The sequence below is a fragment of the Bidens hawaiensis genome, unplaced genomic scaffold, assembly GCF_021521415.1.
Source record: "Bidens hawaiensis isolate Kalapana, Puna unplaced genomic scaffold, B.hawaiensis_p1.1 tig00003983_1, whole genome shotgun sequence".
In the NCBI taxonomy this organism is placed as follows: Eukaryota; Viridiplantae; Streptophyta; class Magnoliopsida; order Asterales; family Asteraceae; genus Bidens; species Bidens hawaiensis.
In genome coordinates, this window is record NW_027491231.1 from 1,172,753 (window position 1) to 1,197,143 (window position 24,391).

Here is a 24,391-nt window from a genome sequence, read left to right on the forward strand (position 1 = left end):
CTTATAGGTTACTTTATTAGGATTTAGATTTTAAGTGTCTTATTAAGTTATATAATAATACGACCCTAAAGAATCATCCATCCTATTAAATAACTTTTTAGGACACCGGGTCTGTGACGTACATTGTAAAAGGACCCAAAATGTTCATTTGTCCTATTAAATAGATTTTAGTACCCTATTACAAGTGTCCCACACAAAAGGTACTAAAAAGCACTTTTTGTTGTAGTGGTTGCATACTACAGACGCGCTTATTAGTGAAAATTCACCGGTGGAAATCATTAAAGATGACGCTAATCATCATCATCATCATCATCATCATCGTACTCAGTATATCCCACCAATAGCAATGCTATGGTAGGGTCTGAGGAGGGTAAGATGTAGACAGTCTTACCTCTATCCCATAAGGATAGAGAGGCTGCTTCCGGTGAGACCCCCGGCTCGATAGTAGTTTTGCATCAAGCCTTGGACATAAGGCACATAGCACTCAATCATCAGGGACACCGGCTGATTGGTGCATGTGCCCTTGTCTTTCGGCTATCAACGCCACCACATGATGCCTGATTAACCTTCCGCCACTTTTAACGTTATTTTCACGAGATTAGTAAAATAACGTCAAAATTAGTGCGCTTTTACTTTTGCCCACCCGAGGGTTCACACATATATACATTATATGCGCGCACCGCAAGCAGGGCGTAAAGATGACGCTAATCATCTATGTTTATATATCAAAGAGTTCAATTTGGATGTGAGGTAAGTTTTTTATAAACGCTTGTACTTTTACGATTGTACGAGACTTTGAGGGATTGGTATTCTGACCAAAATAAATTGGTTGATCGAAGCTGCCATTAGCTTTAGATATAGGGTTCATGAAGTAGATGGTTAGTTATTGTGAAACTCATAGTTCTTGCATGATCGAAGTTATCGAATGTTTTAATAAATCTCCGTAATAATCAAATAACGTTTAAAGAAAAAAAAAGATAGATATATGACTCTCTCCTATGTACCTAAAGTTACAGTAAATTTAAGGTAGGTTCAATCATGTGGCAGCCACTGACTTTATTTATTTTAATATTTTGAAATCTAAGTATTTAATCATTTGAAAGTAATGAAAGTATTGGAAACTGCCATGGTGGTATTGTTTATTGGGTTTTTTTAAATAGATTTCATACTAAATCAAACAATGAAAAAAATAAGGTGATGTAATGTTTCGGTTTTTAATTTGCTTTAAATACGTTATTTTAACGAATTATTTTTTGAGTTTAGTTTTGTTACCGTAAATAACGTAGCCGATACCAACTGAATTCGCGTCAACTTACGAAACAACGTCCGGGTGTCACCAACGCATAACATCCCGGCGCAGGTAACATCCTTGTTACCAACAACCCGTTTTAAAAAATGAAAAATTAATAATTGAGTAGCGTAATCAATGACATCACACCTCTTGTATCTTTGAATCCATTCAGTGCGAAGCCTAAATATTTCAACGTAGAACATTCAACATCCTAATAGAAGTCAACTGTAGCCCCACTTGCATGCCGTGATCTCCAAACAAATTCTCATTAAACAATATTAACTCAGTTTTTATATATTAAAATTTTTTAACTATATATGCATACCTCGTATGTATGTTACCACATACATTTAAAGAGCATCATCTCGGCACACCAAGATCATGGATCAGACTCATATTTTCTTCATTTGTTTTTTATGTTTAGTTCCTCTCATCTATCTTGTCAAATTGCTAACACATCAAAAAGGGAGAAATCTCCCACCAAGTCCACCTTCTATCCCAATTTCTTCCAAGTATGGTCCTGTTATGGCTCTACAGTTTGGCTCACGCCCAGTGCTTGTGATAACCTCACCATCAGCAGCCGAAGAATGTTTCACAAAAAACGACAGTGTTTTAGCTAATAGACCGCTTCTTCTAAGCGGCAAGTATCTTGACTATGACCATTCCACAGTTGGTGCCGCGCCATACGGTCAACTGTGGAGAGATCTTCGCCGCATCATGACACTTGAACTATTTTCAACGGCTCGACTCAAATCTTATTCCAGTGCTCGAGAAGATGAGGTTAGATCGTTAATCAAGAATCTTTATCTAGACTCTTCTCAAGATTTTACAAAACTTGAAATGAGGTCTAGAATTCAAGGATTATCATTTAACATAGTCATGAAAATGATTGCTGATAAACGGTTCTATGGGAATGAAATGGAGGATTTTGAGGAGGCTAGTCAATTTAGAGATAATAAGGGAAGTTTTTGAGGTCAGTGGTGCATCAAATCCCGGAGATTTTTAATTCCATTTCTAAGATGGATCAATTTTCAAGGTTACGAGAAGAGGTTGTTGAAACTGCAAAAGAAAAGCGATAGATTTTCGCAAAATCTAATTGAGGAAATTAGGACTAAACGGTGTTGTTCTTCGTCAGAAAAAGGAAAAGATGCGACATTTATCGACGCTATGCTTTCATTGCAAGAATCTGAACAAGAATACTACACTGACAATATAATCAAAGGCAATATACTGGTATGCATGCTCGCAATATCCACCTTTTATTCCAAGTCTTAAAAAGGACCATCAACTACATAATATATAACTTGGGCTGTTAGCAAATGAAAATGAAGTAAAGTCCATTTTTACTAAGTATTTAATTAAATAATCATTAGCGTTCAAAACTTATTGGTTAAACAAGATGACCGGGTCATTTCATTTTAGATTTCTGGTTGATATATATGTCTCTGCTTGATTGATTGCCCGGCTTTATCTTGATTTTTTAAAACAAAACCACGCAAATGTAAATTGTTAAAGCCAAAAGACGCGCAAACGTTAATTGTGAAACGCAAACCTACTCAAATGTTAAGGCCGGCAACTTACCATTTTCAATATATATATCCACACACCCCCACCCCTCCCCACCCTCCGTTCTCTAGAGCCACCAGATTGCTTGATTTCTAAATAGAGGTTTCTAATGGATTTGACCCGAATTCACAGGTATGGGTTTTACCAAACCCGGATAGCCTTTAAATGGGTTATAACATCTCATATATTTATGAAACTCTTTCATAATCAAACAATAATTTTTGCGGGTCATGGGTCTCACCAAACCCCGGATAACTCCTAAACGGTTTATAACATCTCATTTATTTGTGAAATAACCCCTTAATCATCAAAGAATAATTTACACGGGTTATGGGTCTTACCAAACCCTAATAGCCCTCAAATGGATTATAAGATCACATTTATTGGTAAACATTATCATTAAAATCTAATTTAATATATCTCCTTTACATGTTATTTGTTTCTGGTCTATCATCTTCATCGCCGGTAAACTTCCGATACTACCCACCATTGTCAACTACATTAACATCCCCTTTTTCATTAGACAAATATTTGTGTTCATGTTTGTTCATTTAAAAAAATCAACATGCTCGTATCCGTTTATGTTTGTTCGTTGAAAATCTAAAAAACCTACACATAATTGAAAAAACTCAAACGCTAAAAAAATATAATAACAAACTAATATATATGTATTAAGTTAAATCGAAACTACGTTAAAAAAATCAAATAAATCACAAAACGATTAAAACAAAAACTTGAATAAACCCTCGTAACACGGGAGGATCAAACTAGCAATATGTATAAACGAGACCATAAAAATACTACGTGTCACGATGTGGTCGCTCCCCCTTTTTTTGGCATGATTTGCTTGATTTTTAAATGGAGGTTTCTCATGCATTTGACCCAAATTCACGGGTGTTGGTCTCATCAAACCCAAATATTTGATATAAAAATCTTATAAAGTAGAGATACACTAAAAATTAATATATGATTTATTACATTTCATTAAATTAAAAATTAATTTCACCAAATATTTGATATAAAAATCCTATAAAGTATGGATATAATAAAAATTAATATTTGATTTACTTAATATATATATACATATATATATTATTTATAATTAAAAAACCAATTTTGTAGTAAAAAAAATATAAACGGGTCTTGGGTCTCATCAAACCCATATAGATTTTAAACCGTGCTATAAAATCTTATTTATTTGTGAAACAATTTATTATCAAACCATAATTATATTATTAACTTTCTTATAATAAAAAAAATAAAATATCAAAAATAAATAAATATTTAAAACAAATAATATAAAACAACCATCATAATACGGGGGATAAAAACTTGTATATATATATATATATATATATATATATATAGGATCATGTGATAACTATTCGAAATTGAAAACTTTGAGAACCATTTTGGACCACAAAATAAATTCTTTTCAAGTAAATTAAAAAAATTATAAAACAAAAAAAGCGAAAATAAATAAAGTAAAATAATCAATTTTTTTTATTTTTCATCCAGATTTAATAAAAAAATAAAACAAATTTAAAAAAAATATCGGTTTAGCAAAATTATACATATATGTAATATATATATATATATATAATTTTATACAAATTATTCTTTATGCACATATGTACAAGTAATATAAATGATAATGTACATATGTGTACATTATGTAAATCGAGATTAAATAAAAAAAATATATATGTGTATAATTTAGGTTTTTTTATGAAACCGAGATTAAAAAACTTCTGAAATAATTCAATATCTATATATATATATATATCAAACGAGCTCGTGCGCTATATAAGTTAAACTAACTGAGCCCGAGTTGAAGCTCGATCGTTGCACCCTATATAACACCAAAACCACGCAAATGTCAATTTTTATTGTCAAAACCGTGTAATTTAACACCTAATTTACGTTGTATAAGTACGTCCACGTCCACATTCACGAGGCGTCTTTCACTTGGGTTTTGCTTACGTGTTATCATTGTTTTGTGGCTAAATAGCTATATTTTGTAAAAGTTATCAAATGTATATTTGAATTAAATATTGAGTTTTAAGGTTTCATAATTTCTCCTTTTTAACTTGTATGCTAGAAGTCTAGTGCATGAAATACGACCTTATATAATATTAACATTTTCAGTATTTGACAAAGATGCCCTAATTTTGTATAACCTGTTAATTAGGAAATTATAAATTAACATTTAAAAAGCCTGTCTACTTCGAATAAATATATATATATATATATATATATATATATATATATATATATAACATTGAGGCTGATGGAGCATGTCTAAGATTTTTGCATACTTTAATGGCTTGTTGTATTGTATCCCTATAAACCATGCATTTTCTTCTAAGTAACTTTATGGCCGTGTAGACATTATTACAAGCCGGAACCGACACGTCATCAGTGACAATAGAGTGGGCTACGGCACTTCTACTGAATCATCCTGATGTATTAGAGAGAGCTAAAACAGAACTTGACAGTTATGTTGGACATGAACGTTTGGTGCAAGAAACCGATCTTGCCAGTCTACCATACATCCAATGCATCGTCAACGAAACCCTAAGACTATTCCCAGCAGGGCCATTGTTAGTGCCACACGAGCCATCACAAGACTGCACCATTGGAGGGTTTGAAGTGGCTCGTGGTACAATGGTGTTAGTGAATGCATGGGCCATCCATAGGGACCCAATGGTTTGGGACGACCCGTTAAGTTTCAAGCCAGAAAGGTTTGAGAAACTAGAAAACGAAGGGTTTCGCTTTATACCATTTGGAATGGGTCGTCGACAATGTCCCGGCTCAGGTCTAGCAAACCGGGTTATGGGGTTAGCTTTGGCATCTTTGATCCATTGCTTTGAATGGGAAATGGTTGGTGAAGAGTTGGTGGGTTTGTCGGAAGGGAAAGGTTTAACCATGCCCAAAGCAGAACCACTTGAGGCAATGTGTAAAGCAAGACAAAGAATGAGCCATCTATTTAAGGTACTATGAGAACTTTCCTCTTAAAATAATCTAATATTATCCTTTAAGTTATTTGTGAACTTTTATATATATATATATATATGTATATATATATATATATATATGTATATATATATATGTATATATATATATAGGATCAGAATCATGAGAGAATATTTTTAAAATTGAGAACTATGATAACTATTTTGAACGACAAAAAACCCAAAAATAAACAAAATCATAAAATAAAAAAAACACAAAAATAAAAAAGTAAAAAAAAACAAAATTCTTATTTTATCATCCCGATTTCATAAAAAAAACTCGGTTTAGCTAAATTATATACACATATGTATAATATATAAATATATGTACATTTACATGTTTTTTGTACACATGTGTATAATTTAAGATAAATGATACTGTACATATGTGTATATTACGTAATTAAAGATTATATAAAATTATACATATGTGTATAATAACACGTTTTTTTATTTTTTTAATTTTTTTAATGAAACCGGAATGAAATATAAGAATTTTGGTTTTTTAACCTTTTTTAAAATTTTTAATATTTTTTGTTTTATGATTTTTTTAAATATTCGTTTAAAGGTATTTTTAGTGGTCCAAAATGGTTCTCAAAGTTCTTAATTTACAAAGAGTTCTCCTAGAATCCTTATTTATATATATATATATATATATTTACAACAATGTATTATGTATTCTTAATATACTGCTATGTATGTACTCTGCAAATGAAGTTCAAAGATGAAAAAATCTGTAATTTATGTTATTAATATCTATATTATATATAGTGTATGACTGATGGACAAATTAAGATGGTATGTCTTTTAAAAGTTTTACAGATTTTAAACATATAGTACAACATAAAATAGGGTCAAAGTGGTCATTCTATTAAATCTTACTTGTCTTTCATTATTCTACGAAGTAGTTACAACTTGACCCCCTCAACTTTAGTCAACTTTTGTAAATGTAAATAATAGTTATAACTTTAGTTCTTCATCGTTTAACCATTCATAACTTTTTTATACGTTAATATTTTTTTTAATCGCATCGTAAAAACGGGCATTTAATTATCTTTAATTTGAGTATAATATTGTTATATTTTCTTTTCAGTTAAAAAATAAAATTTACATATTGACTTTTGCCATCCGGTTTTGATGGTTGTAAATTAAACCATGAAGCAAGCCATTAGTTACGGTTTTTGGTCACCAAAAACTGAAACTAGACCGTTGAAAATTGAAACCCAACAAAAACAAACCATTAACAATGGTTAGGTTCCGTTTTCGTTTGTACTTTGATATTAAATTGAGTTTAAAATAAGAATATTAATCTACCTATACATATAAATCGTTTCAAAGTTACATACGAAACAATAAGCACACATAAATCTATAACATGATTACCAATGTCTGTATTTTCCGCTACATCGAGCAGACACCTGTCTAGTCCAACAATATTAGCCATGTTTAGAAGGTAATTTATGTCGATAATGTGTTTTGTAACCAGTAAAGTATTATAAGAGAAAGGTTGAAAGCTCTAGCAATAACAAAAGTCGTTTAGTGTAGTGTATATGTTTGTTTCTTCAATGATAAATATAACAAACTAGATAATTGGTTAACAAAGATGAGTGGTCAAATAGCTACTATTAGTGTGTGAAGTCATTTTTGACAAAAATTCTAGGCTGGACCGTTAAATTATGGTTTCGAAAACGACAAACCGAGCCACACAGGTTGGGTTGGTCAGCCGGACAAGCGGATTTTGACGGTTTGAAACAAATTTTTTTTTTCATTTTTAGAATTATTTCTTTGTATTAAAATATATTAAGTTATTAAAACGATTCATCGTTATAATATATATACGTAATTACATGACAAAGAAAAATATATAAACAATAGAACTGCGGGTAATTCCACGCTCCAAACCATATAGAACTGCTAAAACGGCCAAACAGCGAAAACCGAACCTTGAGTTTAATAGTTATGCTCTCAAACCAACCGACTTACTTTGATTTAGCTAGTTTCAACACTCTATAAGCACCCCTAATATACATAACATGACAAATGTTTCATGGAGTCATGCTATACCCTTTTATCAAACAACATAGTACTCCAATATTGTATTAGTGAAATTAAACAAAATGTCGTATTTTTCTTATAGTTTGGATATGAGGACGAGGATAAGAACTCCATTGTGAGTGCTCTAGGAACATATGAAATATTATGCAATAAAGATGTAAATATGTGCTCTTAAAATCTAGAATAAACAAGAAATAATTATTGTCTAATAGAATGGTGGGTGTCATTCTAACAAGAAAATGAGGAGCAATAAGTTGTGATCATATGGTGTAGTTGACATGAGAGACATCATGATGATGATCCAATGTCCATGGTCCATAGAGATTATTCTCTAACCATGCTAAAGTGGGGAGTTAGAAACATTCTTACACCATTCTAAGTCACTTGGTCATGTGTGTATATATAATTTGTACAAAAGGGAACGTCTTAAAGAGAAAATATGCATTATATACCTGAAGAGGTATGCACCCGCCTTAACATCGAGCGGGGCGGGTCAACCCACAAGATATAGACAAGAGGCTTGAAATCAAGATGTCATGAAGGCACAAAGCCAAAACCTATGCACATGGCGCATATCACATATGCTCACGCACATATGCTCACGCATCACATATGCTCACGCATATCACATATGCTCACGCGTATCACATGCTCACGCACCATATATGCTCACGCATATCACATCTGTGCGTGGCGCATCTGCGCGTGGCGCATATCACATATGCTCACGCATCATATATGCTCACGCATATCACATCTGCGCGTGACGCATCTGCGCGTGGCGCATATCACATATGCTCACGCATATTACATATGCTTGCGCATATCACATCTGCGCATGAAACATCTGCGCGTGAGAATAAAGAGAAGACCTCGCGCATCCTCAGGATAGGCGCATATCACACATGCACATAATCAACCTTGTCCTTATCCAAATCAGGATAAAGACAACCCTGATTGTGCTCATCAGACAACCTTCCAGAAGGTATCCTTTAAGGAATAAAGAATATGCTGATGTTGACAGCTGCCAATGAAAGGTGGACAACTCAGCAAAACCCATGTGCTACCACGTGATTGCACATGGGTCAGGTGAAATACCTTGGTCAGAGAATAATCAATGAAAGAGCACCAGGTGTCCTAAGGACACGTGGCGCAAAGCAATAGGAGGAGGCCAAAAAGGCCCTAATGGGATCTGAGCCCAATCATTGGAAACCCTAACACTATAAATACCACACCACCTCCACAAGGGGAGGTAAGCAAGAAAATACACTCTAAATCCTTACTCACTCTCAGATTATTATTATCTTCTCCTACAATCTCTTATTCTCACACCGGAGGGTTACCCCAAAGAGGACTCCTCTGTCCCTTTCTGAGGGGTAAGTTCACGGTGCTGCTCGTTTTGTAGGTGGAAGAATTCATACTCCGGAAAACCATCGGTGATCTAGCACACTCATACCCGAGGAAAGTTGATCGTCTACCAGTGAGCCGATCCACGTTTCTTCATTGGCGCCATCACCTGTTACAACGGCAACAAAACCATTATCTCATCAGTTCTCTCTGAAAATCTTCACCATGGTTTCCGGTGTTCGAAACAGCGATCAAGTTCTGGAGGATAATGAGCTTGAGGATGTTAATGAGGGACAGCAGTTTCTGAGGGCGCCGCGTGATACTGCGCGCACCACCAGTAACCATCCCTTCATCACAACACCTCATAGCCAGACTGAAACTCCTCCAGACGATCTCACGTTCCAAAATCTGACTGGTGCAAAACAAAAAGGACCAATGGGTCCAGAAGTTGAAACCAATGACCCTAAAGAATGGCTCATAAACGAACAACGGCGTTTAATGGACAAATACAATGAGCTGGTCAAACACAAAAAGTTAGCCGACTTAACACAAAGGCTCGCATTTGATAAGCAAACCATTCAGGGAACAACAAAAAGGGCGCGCGCGCCGGAAGATGGTCACTCTGTTCACACCGAATACGCTGATTTTAGTGATGAAGAAGTGCACAGCATGAGGAAGACGCGAGATACTCATGCAGGAGGCTCACAGCTCCGCGCGCACATGAACATAGCGCCTGGAGCCAAAGCCGATATGGATCTATACACACCGTACAACCCACCAGCGAGAGGGCAAGTGGACGTAACCACACCATATAGGCCAGCCATCTTGGTGAAGCATTCAAAATTCACTGAGCGCATCGCGAAGGCTCCCATTCAACACAAAACCAAGATGCCAAGTGGTCTAGGCAAGTACGATGGTACAACAGATCCAGATGATTTCTTACAAGGTTTTTACAACACTGGAAACCTAGAAAGCTGGACGATGCCAACATGGTGTCACATGTTTGCTCGCTGCCTCACGGGCGCAGCGCGTGTCTGGTTCGAAAGCTTGCCGACTGGACAAATCGATGGGTTCGAAGAGCTATTGGAGAAGTTCCAGGCTCATTTCGTACAACAGCGCAAACACACGCGCGACCCCGATGACATCATGCACTGCGTGCACAGGAATGATGAAACAATTGAAGACTACATAACTCGTTTCAATCAGGAATCTCTTGCAATCGGAGGTATCACTGAACAGCTCTTGCGCGTGGCCTTTATACAAGGTGCGCGCAGTGATCAACTCCGCAGAGCTCTCGTGAGCAGAGATGGCATGCCAACCACTTGGGCTAAGCTTATGGAAGCATCGCGAGTCTTCGCGCGAAATGAAAAACAAATTGCCCAAGACAGAGCAAGAGATAGAGGGCATCAAACAGAAGCACCACGCAACAATGAAAGGAGGGGCAAACAAAACTCCGTATGGTCCAGGTTGCAACAAACCAGTTTTTCTCCCGCAGAAAAGCAGGCGCAACCAAGTTCACCCCAGCCCCAAAAAGACATTCGTAATCGCGGAGAAAGTGACAAGAGGGAAGGCGGCAGAGAGCCTAACAGACCTCTACCAAGAATATGGACTCCCCTCACTAAAACGCCTTCACAAGTGTTAAGCACAGAGAATGTCCAGTTTAAAAGCCCCAAGCCATTACTCCATAAGGGACCACCAAACAGTGGCAAGTATTGTGAGTTTCACAAGTCCACAGGGCACAACACCTATGCATGCCACCATTTGAAGGATGCGATTGAAAGAGATGTGAAATCAGGCAAGTTGGCTCACCTGGTGAAAAACCCAAGACCGGAGAATGAACAACCAGATGGAGCCTCAGCCAGTAAAAAATTCAAAAGAATCTGTGTAGCCGAGGGAGGAAGGCAAGGGCAAAGATAGAGAAAGAGAAGCGCGCAAGTCCAAGGAGACTGGCGCGAGCAACAAGTAATCTTCCCAAGAATCAGAGGAGGCCCGTCTATCAGCAGTCCTCTAGTCATCACTACACACATTGCTCATTATGAGGTGTCAAAAGTCCTGGTGGACACCGGCAGTGAATCAGACATCATGTATGAGCAATGTTTCAGGAAGTTGGATCCAGCAGACCAAGCAAGGCTCGAAATTCTGAATGCACCAATCTCGGGTGTCTCAAATGAAATTATTCACCCCCTAGGTTAGATACAATTTGAACTAACTATGGGGGATGAGAAACACAAGCGAGCTGAAATTGTCAACTTCTTGGTCTTGCCCACCACTTCATGCCATAATATGATCTTGGGTAGAGGAACGATTGCCCAATTCAACGCCATACCGTCACCAGCGCACGGCGCGTTGGGGTTCCCAACACCAACAGGTGTAACATTTGTATACCGAGATCATTTGTGCGCAGTGACAAGTATACCGCGGGAAGGGAGAATGAAACTTCCAATGGCAAACAACGCGCCAGAGGAATGGATTCTCAACCCAAAATTCCTAGAGCAAACAATCACAATTGGAGCTACGATATCAGACGACACAAGGTTGAGAATGAAAAGATTGCTCACAACGTATATGTCGGTCTTCGCGTGGCAACATTCTGATATGACTAGGGTTCCGCGAGACCTGGCGCAACATTCTCTCAACACGTTCAAGTCTGTAGAGCCAATTGCTCAAAAGAAGAGAGTCATGGGGGATGAGAAGGCAAAGGCCATGAATGAGCAAGTAGAAGATCTACTGCGCGCAAATATCATCCGCCCAATACGATACCAAACATGGGTAGCCAATCCTGTGATGGTAAAGAAGAGCAACGGGTCATGGAGGATGTGCATTGATTTCAAGGACCTCAACAAAGCATGTCCAAAAGATTGTTACCCCCTCCCAAACATTGACGCGAAGGTGGACTCTGTGGCGCCATTTAAGCTCAAATGTTTCCTGGACGCCTATAAGGGCTATCACCAAATTCAAATGGCACCACAAGATGAGGACAAGACTGCCTTCAGAACTGACAAGGGTGTTTTCTGTTACACAAAAATGCCCTTTGGTTTGAAGAATGCAGGAGCCACTTACCAAAGACTCATGGATGCGGTTTTCAACGAGCAAATTGGAAGAAACTTAGAAGTCTACGTGGATGATTTGGTGATTAAAAGCAGGGAGGAAAAACAAATGCTCAAAGACATCGAAGAAACCCTTTGGCGCCTAAAGGAAGTAAACATGAAGCTCAACCCGAGCAAATGCACATTCGGCGTAGAGGAAGGGAAATTTCTCGGTGTAATGGTCACCAAGGATGGTTTCAAGGTGAACCCATAGAAGGTGGAGGCTATCCTTGACATGCCCTCACCATCCACCATGAAGGAAGTCCAAAAGTTGAATGGTAGATTGGTATCAATTAACAGGTTCCTAGCGAACCATGCAAGCAAATCTACCCCATTCGTCAACACATTGAGAAATTGCTTAAAGAAAAGCCAATTCAAGTGGACGCCCGAGGCCGAGCAAGCTTTCAGTGAGATAAAAGAATGTCTGATAAATCTGCCTGCGCTCACATCTCCACTACCTGGCGAAACTCTAACATTGTACCTGTCAGCAGGAGAGCGCGCCATCGGCGCAGTATTGTTGGTGGATCGCAAGGGAATCCAAACACCAATCTATTATGTAAGTCGGGTGCTGACAGATCCTGAGACGCGCTACTCCATCATGGAAAAGTTAGTTTTATCACTAACGCATGCGTCACGCAAGCTTCACAGATATTTCAATGGTCATCCTATTGAAGTCCTGACTGGTTACAACATCCAGCAAGTCTTGCAGCGTCCCGCGCTCTCAGGAAGGCTGACAAAATGGGCGCTGGAATTAGGAGAGCACACGATCGCCTATAAGCCCCGTCCAGCAATAAAGGGACAAGTCTTAGCTGATTTCATCGCAGAAATCCCTGAAGGAAAAATTGAAGAGGCTCAGCACGAGGTAGACCCTCCGCAAGCCAATAATGAAGAAAATGTTTGGAGATTATTCACTGATGGAGCTTCAAACAACGAAGGGTCCGGCGCAGGCCTCAAACTGGTGGATCCAGAAAGTCATGAGTATACTTACGCAATCAGGTTGGATTTCAAGAGCACCAACAATGAAGCTGAGTATGAAGCCCTGCTGGCTGGTCTGCGCATCGCGCACAAGTTCGGAGTTAAAAAGCTAGAGGCTCATGTCGATTCATACTTGGTAGCAGCACAGGTCAATGGCCTTTATGATGCCAAGGAGAACACTATGCCTCTGTATTTAGAGCAGGAAAAGAAACTCACCGAGCAATTTGACTTCTTCAGAATCATACATATTCCGCGCAGTGAAAACAAGTCCGCCGACGCGCTGAGCAAGATGGCATTAACCAGCTTTGATCACTTTGGCAAAGATGTCAGGGTGGAAGTAATGAGCAACCCGTCGGTGGGAACAAAGTCTGTCCTTGTAATTCATACAACACCTTCATCATGGATAACTCCATTAATGGAATTCTTGAAGGAGGGAAAGGTACCGGACGATCGCGCACAGGCGAGGAAGATAAGACACAAGTCGCAGAACTACGAACTGCTTGATGGTACGTTATATCGACGCTCTTATCTTGGAACGCTCATGAAATGCCTGGATGCCGAGGAAGCAAGCTATGTGATCAGAGAGATACACGAAGGAATCTGTGGAATACATGCTGGCCCGCGCATGGTGGTTGCCAAGGCAATGAACGCAGGTTACTATTGGCCAGGCATGTTCTTGGACGCGTTAAAAGAGATCCAAAAATGCAAAGCGTGTCAGAGCTATGCGCCAAACACCATGCGGCCAAAGAACAACTTGATTCCAGTGACCTCCGCATGGCCTTTCCACAAATGGGCAATCGATATTGTGGGTCCCTTACCACAAGCGCAAGGGCGAGTAAAGTTTTTGGTAGTGGCAGTAGACTATTTCACAAAATGGGTTGAAGCCAAGCCACTAGCAAAAATCACTGACGAGGCAATGAAGCAATTTATTTGGAGCCACATCAAATGCCGTTTTGGCCTGCCAATGGAAATTGTGAGCGACAATGGCAAACAATTCACTGACAGGAAGATATCCAGTTGGCTCAAGGAATTGCGCATCAACCAAGTCTTCACTTCAGTATACCACCCTCAAGGGAATGGCCAAGTGGAGCGCGCGAACCAAAGCTTGCTGAATGGGCTGAAGAAAAGGTTGGAGGGAGAATCCCATTCATGGGTCGAGGAGCTACCTAATGTCCTGTGGGCGCACAGGACATTAAGCAAAACCAGCAATGGCTAATCCCCGTTCAGCCTAACCTATGGAACGGAGGCTATGATTCCAGCAGAAATTGGATGTCCATCCCATAGAGTGCTCATGATGAGTAAGATGGATAACGAGCGCGAAAGGAGGTTGGATCTCAACTTACTTGAAGGGCGCAGAGAGGCGGCTATCATCAGTGAAGCCAAATACAAGAAAAAACTAGAAAAATATTACAATCAGCGCGTGAAAGAATGCCACTTCAAGAAGAATGATTTCGTCCTTCGGAAAGATGAAGCTAGTCGCGCGATACCCCCGGGAAAGATGTCCCCAACTGGGAGGGACCTTATCAAGTCTCGGAAGAATTGGGAAAAGGCGCATACGCTTTAAAAGATTTGAATGGAAAGAAGATCCCGCGCACATGGAACGCAGCGCAGCTTAGAAAATGTTTCATGTAAAAATTGTCAAGTTTGTAATCAAGGCTTTTTAAGCCATTATGAATAACGATACGCGCTATTTTCTCTTAATGTGTGTTCTATTACCTTTTGCATACATGTTTCACACTTCCCTTTATTAATTTTGAGCAATATGACAACATTGTATTGACATCAAAACTAAAAATAAAACGAAGTAAAACATACATGCGCGAGCTTCAAGCTCAAACGCGTTAACGAGTTTTAACTCTAAAACATCAGGGCCTTAGCCCAATAATATGAGCCTTAGCTCAGGGCCTTAGCCCAATAATACGAGCCTTAGCTCAAATTACTCACAACATCCATTCTACATGCTGCGCAGCTAGACCATAAAAATACCTAAGCACAGCTAAGGCAAAGCACATGCCAAAACATAGTTGTTAAGGTCTCAGGTCAAGGTCGCGCATGGGATTGTAATGGATATCAGAGTAACACATACTGACACGTAAAGGCTAAAAAACTCAGTCATAATTCCCTATAATAAATGCGCGATAATGTCGCGCAAAAGAGGAATAATGAAATGCCAAGGCATGTGTCAGCATATTCAGAATATTGCAAAATAACTTGAAATATGACAAGGATTAAGTAAAATAATTTCCTTACAACCTTGTTCAAGTTTCAACGTGCAAGCATATCTTATATTCAAAAAGCAAACACATGCAATATAAAGAGATTAATTGGGAATGCGCAAGATGCGAATAAGGGGAAAACAAAATTTCATTCCAAAACATAGAAGTTTACAAATTTACAAAATGATGAGATAAAAACTACAAACAAAAAAAAACATGAAGGGCTTCTCAAGTCTCTATATCAACATCAGCCTCTTCATTGTCCTCATCGTTACCCCCTCCCTCAGCATCTGGCGCAGCCCGCTCCTCGTCATCTCCAAACTTACCATAATCAAGCTGTTCGTCTTGAATGGAGTCGTCTTCTATCACGATAGTGTCAGGAGTAGGTCCTTTGGCCACGCCAGAGCCGCTAGCAGAGGCAGCATTGCCCGCGCCATCATTGCTGCCACCAGCCCCTTCACACTCGTCAAGTAATTTCTTTAGCGCGCCGAGATCGGGCTGGTCAGCAAGCGAGGCTATCTGCAAGTCATAAGGAAAAGTATGAGTACAAAAGACTAGGAAAATAAGTCAAGGTAAACTCATTAAGGTTAAAATACCTGCTCAAGGATGGGAATGGGAGTATTCAAATACTTCTCCCCCACCTCGGCCATGTCAGCGCAGACAACGTCGAGCTGATAAGGGTAGTCGGATGGGTTCTTCTTCAGCATGCTATATTCACAGCCATCCTTAAACCCTTCAGCTCGACCCACCAAGCGCGACGCAGCGTTGCAATCCATCACAAGGGTCTGAAACTCGTCTGAGTATTTCATCGCATAAGCGCAACGAGTCATACCCTGTGAAACTAGCCATTAGCGATCCTGCGCGAGGGAAGAAACAGACGTCTCAAGAGCAGGAATCTGAGAGTTTAACAACTCAACAGTTTCCTTGGTCTGTTTTAGCTCTTCTCTGTCGGACGCTGCTGCCGCCAAGGCCTCATTCCTTTCCGCTCGCGCAGCATCGAGCTCTTCTTGGCCAGCCGCTGCTGCCGCCAGGGCTTCATCCTTTTCTGCCCGCGTAGCTTCAAGCTCTTTCTTCAGGCGCGCAACCTCACTCTCTAATAAAGATTTGTCAGTGATAGCCTGCACAAGAGTTTGATCACGCGCCTCTGCCTCTAACTCCAAATCACGCGCTCGCCGCGCGTACCTGGCCGCATCCGCCTCTGCCGCCTGCAGCTTCTCCCGTGCAGCCTGCAGCTCATGCCCGCGCTTCACAAAGGGAGCGTTGGCACTTGCTCAGTTCTCGCTAAGTTCTGCTTGGAGTTTCTCAGCTCTCTCTCGAGCGTCAGAAAGATTCCAAGCAGAAACCTTAGCCTCTTGCTTGGCCTCCACAAGAGCATCACGCACTTTTATATAATCATTGCGAAGCTCTTGGGAGGCAGCAAAGAACGCAGACCCAGCAAAAAGATGGTCGTTGAGCAAGTCCACGCGGGCGCGGTCCTCCTGAAACCTCCTTTCAGCCGGAGGCACAGAGTGAGCCCAGAAGTCTTCACACACACCCATGGATTGAAATGAGCTATCCTCAGTAATATTCCATCTCGGGCGGTATATGTGATCGGCTTCCTGCAAACACAAAGCAACGCAAAAGCAACGTTTTAGTTATCTAAACACTAATATGGAAGTCCGCACAGCCGAGCAAAACAAACTTATACCTGCGGAGAGCCAGCAGAAAAGTCAGCTCCAGCCTCACGAGAAGGCTGCGCCACGAAATCTCGTGGCGCTACAGGGCTTGCGCGGCCGCCATCGGAGTCTTCAAAATTGACCTCCTCATCATCCTCTGTAACAGGTCTTTTCTCCTGCGACTTGGAAAAATCAAAAACACTCTCGCGAGGAGGGCTGCGCGCAGGAGGAGGTGAGGGAGGTCTCGACGCCGTTAGATCAGCGCGTAAAATGGTCTCCTGCTCCTTAGTAATCCCAATGAGAGAAGATTCAGTGCTTGTAGGAGCAGGATCAGAACTAACGGCGCCGGCACCGGCGCCAGCAGTGCCGCCAGCAGCTTGTGTGCCAGCTATAATTCCTATGAAAAAACCAACAAAGAGAAATGATTCATGACTTGATCTAAAAGAAAAAAGTCAGAAAATCAAAGCGCAATATATACCTTGGCGCACCGCCGTCCGCGAGTTGAGCATCGCCATGAAGTCCATTTTCCCCCTTTTCGAGGGTAAAACAGGGGACTTCAAAGCAACCTTCGGCGCAGCCTCGGTACCTTGCTGCGCCTGAGGTTGATCCACCAAGGTCGCCGGCTCTACAAACATTTGAGTGAGCAAAGATTCATTAATAACTCTATCGGAATCACGCTCATAAAACCACAAAATACAAACAAAGTATACCTGTGGGAGAAGATGAAACAGCAGGCGCAACGCCGCTTCCCTTGTCCGCCGCGCGAAGAGATGAGGTGGCGGCACCATACCTCGTGTGGACAGGAGGATTGCCCACACCTCGAGGCAAAGAAGACAAGGAAAACTTGGAGGTAAACCCCTTGGTTTTCTCAAGTCCCTTCGCTTGAGTAGGAGGAACCTGAGCAACAGGGGCATCATTTTTCTTCTGTTTTTTACTGGCCCCTGCGCCAGTTTTGCCTTTAGCTTTGCGCTTGAGTTGTGGCGCCCCAGCTTCTTCCTCCACCTCTTCTTTCGCGAGCTCCAGCTCATAGTTCTCGAGCGCATCTACAATACGTGCAACAGAAATGTTAACCAAATTTGGTATTCTAAAGGCATAAGCATAAGTACAAAGGCTTACCAGGCGCATCGCTGTCAAAGCAAAATCCCAAACCAACAGGGATGAACATATCATCGAAGCGATCGGGGAAAGCAACTTCCCCAGCGCCCAGCGCGACAGAGCCACCCTCCATATGCTCATCATAGGCGGTGTGGACGTATTCCTTGCTTACTGCATAATACAAGACAAATGATATCAGCAAAACGAATTATATTCGCGCAGAAATAATGCAATGAGCTAATAACTCACCTAAGCCATCAACTTGAATGACAAGCTCAGACGCGCTGTCGGTCCACCTCTTGCTCATACCAACCCCCACCAGTGCCTCCTCGCAAATATTCTTGGCGGGGGATGGTTCAGCAATTAACTTGTTAACCCACGTGCCCGTGGGGTTCTTAAGAACATTCTCATCCGCGGGCGCAGAAGTGATCGCGCGCATGGTCATGCGGATGGGAATCACACCAGCCTTAATATAAAAAAATTTCTCAGACTAGTCATGAAGGCTTTTGAAGGAAACAGTGCAGCACTTAACCTTCTGACTGCGAGGTATGAATGAGAACCAAGAATCTTGGATTTTTGGCTTGTAAAAATATTGAAAGCGACGAGGGGTGGGCTCCTCGCGCTGAGCTTTGCACATGAACTCAAAATGAGTCATGCGCACTAGTCCACAAGGATGGACTTGGGATATGTGAATCCCATAAAACTGAAGCAGCGCACCCATGAACCTTGTCATCGGGAGACGAAGGTTACAGTGAGTGAAAAAGTGACAGTATAAGGAGATATAGCCGGTGGGCGGATCTGCCGCCGTTTGCCCGGCCGCCGGGAGCAGACAGCCGTACTCAGGGAGAAAACCCTGAGAGGCGATGAGACTGTCGAAATCAGACTGTTTCAGTTTGCAGGGAATCTCATCCCATCTCTTCACTGTTTTGCCCTTCCCCACCTCCTCCGACGAGGCCTCGGCAGCCCGTTTTCCCTTGCCGGTCTTCTTCAAAGTTGACATGACTAATGATTTTACACGGCGTTTGCTGGGGGAGATTGTGGTGTCTGGGTTGTCAGACATACAACTGTGAATCAAACAACGGTTACTTCAAGAACGGAAATCTGGAAGCAAAAGACAGGCTCTTAATCGGAATGAAAATGGAAGGAAAGAAAAAGCTCTGAAATAACAATGAAGATGAAGAATAACACCTCAAAAGGCTTGCTTTTATAGGCCCAGGAGAGAGAAAGAAACAGGTACTGATCAGAGTTCACGCGCCCCCACTCGCAGGTGCAGGCCAACACGAGCGCGACACGTGTTCCTGACACTGTGTGAGGAGACATGAAAGGCAACTGTAGCACCTCGAGCTCACGAAAAGTCTGACACATGTCTCCATCTCTGACGCATGTCAGCACCAACCAACCACGTACATGGACGATTCATTTCAACCAAAAGGATAGAATTTCGCGCAACGATGAGAAATAAAAAAGAAAAGACAAACCCTATTAAAAGAGCAAACTATTAAGTCTAATATCTATATTACCTCGCTCGCGCGAGACAAGACACACATTAGACTGGGGGACTTGAAGAGGTATGCACCCGCCTTAACATCGAGCGGGGCGGGTCAACCCACAAGATATAGACAAGAGGCTTGAAATCAAGATGTCATGAAGGCACAAAGCCAAAACCTATGCGCATGGCGCATATCACATATGCTCACGCATATCATATATGCTCACGCATCACATATGCTAACGCATATCACATATGCTCACGCATCACATATGCTCACGCGTATCACATGCTCAGGCACCATATATGCTCACGCATATCACATCTGCGCGTGGCGCATCTGCGCGTGGCGCATATCACATATGCTCACGCATCATATATGCTCACGCATATCACATCTGCGCGTGGCGCATCTCACATATGCTTGCGCATATCACATCTGCGCATGAAACATCTGCGCGTGAGAATAAAGAGAAGACCTCGCGCATCCTCAGGATAGGCGCATATCACACATGCACATAATCAACCTCGTCCTTATCCAAATCAGGATAATGACAACCCTGATTGTGCTCATCAAACAACCTTCCAGAAGGTATCCTTTAAGGAATAAAGAATATGCTGATGTTGACAGCTGCCAATGAAAGGTGGACAACTCAGCAAAACCCATGTGCTACCACGTGATTGCACATGGGTCAGGTGAAATACCTTGGTCAGAGAATAATCAATGAAAGAGCACCAGGTGTCCTAAGGACACGTGGCACGAAGCAATAAGAGGAGGCCAAAAAGGCCCTAATGGGATCTGAGCCCAATCATTGGAAACCCTAACACTATAAATACCACACCACCTCCACAAGGGGAGGTAAGCAAGAAAATACACTCTAAATCCTTACTCACTCTCAGATTATTATTATCTTCTCCTACAATCTCTTATTCTCACACCGGAGGGTTACCCCAAAGAGGACCCCTCTGTCCCTTTCTGAGGGGTAAGTTCACGGTGCTGCTCGTTTTGTAGGTGGAAGAATTCATACTCCGGAAAACCATCGGTGATCTAGCACACTCATACCCGAGGAAAGTTGATCGTCTACCAGTGAGCCGATCCACGTTTCTTCAATACCTCTTTATGTATTTGTCTTTTTATTTTTTTGCATGTTACTAAATAAAAATAAAACAATTGTGCATCACCTTTAAAAAAAACCTTGATGTAAAATATTATACATTTTAAGATCCGGCATGAATTACATCTTAAAAGTTATAAAAGTACATAGCATCCCGCGAATGACTAGGTTGATTCACGACAAACTCGTTTAGCTAAATTCATGAATTTTACGTTAGATTTGTATCATGTTTTATACCGTGTTAGAATTTTCACATCCAACTCATAACACAAAATCCTCAATCTTTATTTGTTATTTTGTTGAGTAAGCTGTGGTTTTTGTTTATGTGGTTTGTCTAAATTTATGGTTTTAGTTCAATAATTTTAAATTTATGATTTTTCCTCCTTGTGGTTTCATTTTACTTACAATTAAACCCGAATTCACTAACCCCGTTAATTCTGGTCGTTAAACCCAGAGCTTACTCTATTTTGTTTATAATAAAAAAAAACATACAATTATACTTGGTCAAAGGGTCCAAGCAAGTGTCCAACTATCCTGATATGTTTTGAGTCGTTCAATTCAAAACAGGGAAACACCAGCATAATTTCTTTCTAAGTTTAAACTATTTGAAACAATTTTATGAGTTTTAATTTTCTCAATGGTGTTAATAAAATAATATTCATAATTATTACCTAACAACATTATACATTAATGGTCAGAAACTTTACCTCTTTCCCATTAATCTATCTCCTTTGCAAGATACATCTTTTCCATTAACCGATTCCCTTTACAAGATGCCCTTTCACAACACACACACACACATATGCGACATATGAGAAGCATTAACATACATATGATGTACATATTTGTACTTTTTGGCAACCAAAACTTCATTGTATACAAACTCCAAAGTTAGTGCCAAAACATTCTCTCATCATTGTATTATCTTCTTTTTATGTATGTATATCTTGTAAAGAGTATTACAAGTCCTTTTTACATCCTACAATATTTTGCCTACCTTTCATATGAAAATGGTGGACTCATTCGCTTTAAATATTTAAACTCCCATATAATCACTACTAAAAAAATGTTTCATATGAAAATGGGGACTCATCATTGTATTCTCTTCTTTTTATGTATGTATATCATGCGTTCTCTATGGATTTTTTTTTTGCTATGGACAAAATTCATATTTTTGTTACGGATTTAGCTGTTGCAGATATCTGTTTTTGTAGTAGTGGTTTTGAAACGCGTCTAAGGTCTTGAGTAGATTAGATTAACATGATATGTTTGTATCATAAATCCTATAAAAACTAAATGAGAATATTGAATTTAAAGTTGTATAATTCACATTTATAAAAAACTTATTTTGTAACATATTTCTTAATCTTCTTGCAACATTGCATAAACACATAAAAGCACTCTCATAGTTAGATGAAACACTTCCACTTGTTTTGATTTGCTTCAACACTCAACTGTTATGATTCCTTTAAGCAGTTTTTGAACCATTGTATGTTAGAAAGCTATTTTTCGATTGAATACAAGTGGAGACGAAAAGAGATTAAAAAAACCGTGTTTAAAATAGATCTCAATTATTACTTTTAAATACACGAATTTTAAATTTCCTTTCTATTTTGAGCATAAACTTTAAAGTACAAATTTACAATACATACGTGCAGCAGTAGCAAAAGTTGAACATAAACCTTATATAAGCTCCGCCCATGTATACTAGAGTGTGTATATATATGCGTAACAAAACAACTTGATTAGTCTTAACTAGTATTTTGCCCGGCGTGTTGCGTCAGGTCAAGTTAGATTTGTTTATGTACTCGTCACGTTGTAGCGATGCACTAATGTAGATTCAGTTGGAATAGGTTAAGTATGTAAAGATATCGATACTAAATTAAAAAAAATTAACATATTAAAAAGATTGTAACAGTAACGACACAAATTTTCCCTCACGCGTTGCACAGAGAATTTAGTCGGTAAAACCCGAGCGTTACAGCCATGAGTAAAAGTGAATTTGGTCGGTATTGGCTACGTTTGTTATGGTACCGGAACTTATCCTAGTTTTTTTTTGGTCAAATTAACATATAAAATATTTAAAACGATGTTTATGTGGCCAGTAATCCCAACATTGTCGGTGAGTCGAGGCAAGTTCAGACCCGATTGTTTGTAAAACTCCAGTATTGTTGGTCTCGGGCTTGGCAACAGTAAGTCGACATAAATAATCGTTTAATTATCAATTAAACAAACAAAAAAAAATAGTAAATTGCTTTGCCTAATCATGTATTGCAGAGTGGACAAATCATCTAGGGTGTTTGTAAAACCCGAGAGATATCGGGCTCAGGCACGTGGCGGTGTTTCAAGACGAATTCAGCCAATATCGACTACATTAGTTCGGGTCGGTAAACCCACCCGGTTTTTTGTAAAACTTAAACGTTGTTGGTCCCGGGCGTGATTTCCAATGTCACCAGTACCAGAATGCGTATCGGCAAGTGAATGCGGGCCAATATCGGCTACATTAGTTCGGGTCAGTAAAACCACCCGTTTTTTTGTAAAACTTAAACGTTGTTGGTCCCGGGCGTGATTTCCAATGTCACCAGTACCAGATATGCGTATCGGCAAGTGAATGCGAAAAACCGATTTAAGTATCAAATTCAAACCCAAAAAATACATGATTTTTTGGCCAATTACATTGTGCCAAGTGGACCGATCGATGTATTGCGACATCAAAGTTCTACTTTGTTATATATAATAATAATAATATAAAGTTAATGTGAAGTTACTAACAATACTTGAATGATTTGGGTAATAAATAAATAAAAAATTTATAACATATATATAATTATACTAGTTTTTATCCCCACTCCCAGGTTATTATAGTTGTTGTTTTACATTTGTCATATCTAATATTGTAAATATATCTTTTTTTAGATTTTTATTTAATTTATTGTAAGGTTGTTTATAATATAGTTTGACCTATTTTGATCCATTTATGTCTAGTTATGTTCATTTATCAGTTGAATATTAAAAGAATCATTCACTTATTTTTATATTTTTTTTTCGTTTGTTTCATTCAAGTGTGTTTATTTACATATGTTAATGTTCGTTTGAATTTGTTTATGCTCGTTCATATATCTTCATTTTGGTTTGTTTACCTTTGTTCAATTATGTTTCCTTACGTTCGTTTATGTTCATGAACTGTTCATAACGGTAATTCAGATTTATTTATGTTTGGCTATGTTCGTTTATATTCATTTTTTGATGAAACACTTAATGAATCATCAACTTAATGTTTTATATTTGTTCGTTTATATTCATTTGTTATAATTTGAATATTATTTTCTAAAATGTTTTCTTTAAGTTAAACTTAAAAGCAAAATAATCACTAATTGACTATGAAAACATTGCTATCAAGCTTAAGAAAAAATATATTGAGGTGTAAAAATGATGAAGGACTAGTCCTCTTTTTATTGCGAAATTGTAGAGTTGTTATGCTTATAGA

General features: G+C 39.5%; 1 pseudogene across 1 annotated transcript; it reads left to right on the forward strand.

Moving 5' to 3' along the window:
* The first annotated feature begins 1,641 nt into the window (after window positions 1–1,641).
* LOC143624851 (cytochrome P450 81Q32-like) lies at window positions 1,642–5,923 on the forward strand (annotated as a pseudogene). Its single transcript, XR_013152185.1, has 2 exons — window positions 1,642–2,524; window positions 5,246–5,923. The product of XR_013152185.1 is annotated as a cytochrome P450 81Q32-like (transcript).
* The last annotated feature ends 18,468 nt before the right edge of the window (window positions 5,924–24,391 follow it).